Source organism: Lycium ferocissimum, chromosome 12 (genome assembly GCF_029784015.1).
Source record: "Lycium ferocissimum isolate CSIRO_LF1 chromosome 12, AGI_CSIRO_Lferr_CH_V1, whole genome shotgun sequence".
Lineage (NCBI taxonomy): Eukaryota > Viridiplantae > Streptophyta > Magnoliopsida > Solanales > Solanaceae > Lycium > Lycium ferocissimum.
The window spans coordinates 17953762-17958767 of record NC_081353.1 but is presented as its reverse complement, the minus strand read 5'-3'; positions in this window follow the sequence as shown (position 1 = coordinate 17958767).

The following is a 5006-nucleotide window of genomic DNA, read 5'->3' as shown; positions in this document are numbered from 1 at the left end:
TGTTCCATAAATAGGTAATAATGGAACCTATGCCAAGTAAATTTTACTTGATTTAAAAGTGAATAAGTGGCCAGAATAATTTAGAAATGGCCATTTAAACCTCCATTTGAAATCAATTTCCTTCAAATCAAAACCAATCTTTTTAAAATTAAACCAATTTGAGATAAATTAACTATTCAACTAACTAATTAAGCTTCTTGATTTTAACAAAGTAAAATATCACTTTAATTGACAAATAGAATGCAAATTTAACTAAAATACTTGTTTTTGTGCAAATTGATGTTTGAATTAATAATGTTACATAATTAAGACTTAAAATTATACGTAATATATATTATGGTATTTTTCCAAAGGGAATGGAAAAATAACACCGAAAATAGTTTAGAAAGTATTTTTTTTTTATTTTTCGACTAATTCTTTACTCCGTTTAGAATTCAAGAAGCTTGACTGGGTAATTTGAATTTTTGGAGGGTAAAAATTGGGTGTCAACAATATATATATATATATATATATATATATATATATATATATATGAACAGGCGTTATATACGCATATATACTGTACTTATGCATATCATTGGCCCTCAGAGGCAGTTCAGATATACAGGTTGCATTCCTTTTATCCTATATACTTTTATGTCTTCTTTATGTTGCTTTCATGCCTTACATACTCAGTATATTGTCCGTAATTACGCCCCTTTCGCCTGGGGGACATTGCGTTTCATGCCCGCAGGTCTGGATAAACAGGTTGCCGATTCGTCCAGTAGGTTATCAGCTTAGCGGACAATGTCACTGCACTCCACTTGCTTCGGAGTTGCCCTTTTGGGTCAATATAGATATGTATGCATGTTTATGGGTATCGCGGGGCCCTGTCCCAACTTTATGACGCTTATGTACTCTTTAGAGGCTTGTAGACAGATGTCATGTATATAAATATTTTGTACGGATGTTCATGTCGGCCTTATAGGTCAGTATATCTTATGTATGTCGTGTTTCGGTCATTTCTTGTCAAGCTTTCTATATACTTATTCAGATGTCTCATGGCGGCCCTCTTGGCCCACTTATGTATGTTAGTATGGTTATGAATATATGTCACGGTGGTGCCTGGTCGGAAGGCCGGGTGCCCGTTGCGACCTTCAGTACGGGTCGTAACATCAACTTTAATATATTTTATTTGATATATGTTTATTTGTTTCATATCCTTTCAAAGATGGTTTAGCTATTTCATTGAAAGTGTCATGTGTTTTATTTGGATTTACAAGCATAAGTCTACTCTTTCTTCATTGTATTTAAGTATACGTCTTAGCTTTCACTTGTAATTGTTATACCTCTAGCATTTAAATATAACATCGAATATTATTATTGTCGTGATATGTACCTGATTGTTGTTCTTCAACCGCTTCAATGTTTTAGGCTTTTAGTTTCTATCTTTACATTTATAATATGCGTGTGATTCACAATGAAAAGTGACATAACATGATTAAATTGAAAGTCTTGCGTGATTCACATCAATCAAAGACAGAAAACAGTTAGAGAAAGAATTTGAGTGTATTCTTCGGAGACGCGATCTGAGTGTATTTCTCAAATCTGAGTGTATATCTCAGATCTGAGGGTATTTCTCAGATCTGAGTGTATTCTCCGATAACGTGTTTGCCGGATATCAAAAGGTTGGGAGTTGTCGGCTGGAGATTTATCATTGCTGTTGCTTGAGATGTATTTGTATTTGTGTTGAATATATAGAAAGAAATGGTTTCTGGTTAGATCTTCGGACGACGACATTGTATTTAAGTATACGTCTTAGCCGAAGCATATTGTCGTTGTTATGGAAAAATCCGAGTGTATTTTAGATTTAGTGTATTTTATTTTTTAACTCAAATACTATGTATTTTATTTCTTGTATCTCAAATCTGAGCATATGTTATTTCTTGTATCTCGGATCTGAATGTATCTTATTTCTTGTATCTTGGATCTGAATCTATCTGAGTGTATTTGTTAATTTTTTAGTGTAAAATTCAGTGTTTCTTTGTGTATTTGTCGCCTGTATTTTGAAGGAGATTTTATTGTATACAAATAAATAGTGAACTTGAATACAGCTGAATATCCTTATATTTTTTTTGCACTTTATGTTGTTTGAATACAATTGAATTTAAATACAATAAGTTGAACACAGTGCAAAAGTAGTTATGAATGAATACATCCGAATTGAATATAGCGAAATACAGCCGAATTGGAATACATGTTACTGTAGCTACGAAATGTAATTAGCAAAAGTGTAGGTATACCTAAAAAAACCCCGAAGTATTGTTATTTGTGAAAATTGCCCTTTAATTTTTTGCCCTCAAATTTGTGGTCTTTAGCTTTTGCCTTTCATCACTTTTTGCGCCACATATATTTAGATTTCATACGGCATAATTTAGATTATATCACACAAGTTATGCCAGACACAAAAAAACTTTGAAAGTCCATATCAAACTCCACAAAAACAAGACTTATGCCGTACGAACTTAATTCCAACAGAAATTATGCCAAGCGAAGCAAATTTTTAGTTTTTAGAAATAAATATTATAGAACTTATGTCCAGCAAAATAAGTCTGGATATTTTCATTAAATGAGCAGCAGGGGTAAAAATTAAAAACTACAAATATAAGGAAACCAATAATTAAAGACCAGTGCGTTTGATGGGTAATCTGTGCAAAAACCTCGATTTCGATTACCTTTGTTAAAAGGGAAAACTACGTATATATACATGTTAAGGAGAAATATTTACGAAACGTGACGATAATTTTTCTTATTTACAAAACATAACGATATTTTACGAAACATGACGGATGTTCATATATTTTTTGTTTTTTAATTTTATTTTCAGAAAATTATTTTTTTTAAAAAACAATTTTATATTTTTTAAAAAATTATTTTTTAAAAAAAATCTTTTTTTTTTTTTTTTTTTTTTGCTCAAAGGCTTAAAAATTACCTCAAATTTTTGTGTATGAAAAATATATGAAATGTGTATGTGTAAGCGAAATTTTTAATATAGTTTTTCATACACAAAATGTGAATGAAATTTTAAGTCTTGAGCGAGATATACACATTTTATACCATTCTCATACATAAAATTTTGAGCGTAATGTCTAAGTCTTGATCGTGATATACACATTTCATACGTTTTACATACACAAAATTTGAGCGAATTTTTTAAGCATTGAGCAAGATATACACATTTCATACACAAAAATTTAAGCGATTATTTTAAGTCTTGAATGTTGTATCAAAGTTGTATTCAATATTGTTGTAGTTTATTAATTTTAGAGAAATTTAACATGAACTTTATACACGAAAATGTGAGCGAAATTCTAAGCCTTGAGGGAGATACAAATTTCATACCGTTTTCATAAATACAATTTTGAGGTGATTTTTTAGGCCTTGAACGAGATATACACATTTCATACAGTTTTCATACCGATACGCTAAATTTTGAGCAAACTTTTTAAGCCTTGAGCGAAATATACTCATTTCATACAACTTTCATACATACATTTTTGAGCAAAAAAATAAAAAAATAAAAATAAAAAAATATTTTTTAATTTTAAAAAAAAGTATGTTTGTTATAGGGTTTGTAATGTTATGTTTTGTAAATAGAAAACTATCGTCACGTTTCGTAAATATTTCTCCTTAATATGTATATATACGTAATTTACCTTTGTTAAAAGTGGTTTGCTGGGGTCTTGCAACGTGATAATCACTGCCCGAAAGCCAAACATAGATTAAGGGACAGTAAAGGCTTTAAACACGTAGTTAGTCATTCTTTTTGTGCGGAGTGGCCTTGAAATGCACTGGTCATTAATTTTTGTCCCTCAAATTGGTGGTCTTTAATTTTTGGCCTTTTCGCTTAATACCATAAGGTTTGAGGATCGAATCACGATTCAGTAAAACAAAAACAAAAAAATAGCAATTTTGAAAGGCAAAGTTTTGTAGCAAAATTAGGCCTTAAAGCAGAGTTTTGCCTTCAAGTATAAGGCAAAACTCTGCTTTAAGGTAGAGTTTTGGCATGCCTGAAGGCAGAGTTGTGAATCCAAACTCTATCTTGCGAATTCTTTTTTTAATTTTTAACTGAGCAAGGATTCAAACCCTAAACCAAGAAATTCTAGCGAAGGGTCAAAATTAAAGACCACCAATTTAATGGGCACAAATTAAAGACCACCCCAAAATAAGGTCATTCCACGAATTGCCCCTAGTTAGTCGTGTTATCTGAGGGACATTAGTGACGGTGTGGGTTAGATTTGCTGAAATATGGGGACTGGACTACCAAGATTTTGGGTCTTCTTTAAAGCAATATAATACTAACGGCCTGTTTGGCCATGAAAATTTTTCATTTTTTTTTTCGGAAAATATTTTTACTTTATTTGAAAATCAACATTTGATCATGGAATTTGAAAAATATCAAAAAATCTATTTTCACTCTCAATACATTCAAACAACTAAATATTCTTTGCAAAAACTATAATCAAACATAACTTCATCTTCAACTCCAACCCAAAACACCAAATAAAGTAAAAAATAATTGGTTTTCATGGCCAAACGCCTACTAAGTAAAGAAATTATAGATACTTTCTTGTTGAAAGTATTTGAAGAGGAATTATAGCTACTCCTACCACCTCTGCGGCTTTGCCTCTTGAACTTCTTCCACGAGCTCTATTGGAGCTTTGTTTGGACAATCATTATTAAAGAGTGATCGTTGACTAAGGTTTGCAGAAGCAAGTGACACAATGGATGGTGTGGAGGATGGAGGTCAAGGAGGAGAACGTGTGACCATCGAGAAATTCATGATTTAGGAGAAGTCTATTATGTTCGGAGTAAGTGATGGATTCGAGTCTTGCAGATAGTGTGGTGAATAGAGTTTTAAATTCAAGGCGAAGACCTTTTAAATATAGATATTGGGGTTGGTAGAGAATAAAGCTCTCGCGGCGGTGAGTTCGTCTTACTTTAAGTTTTGAAGGATCATGTGAAGA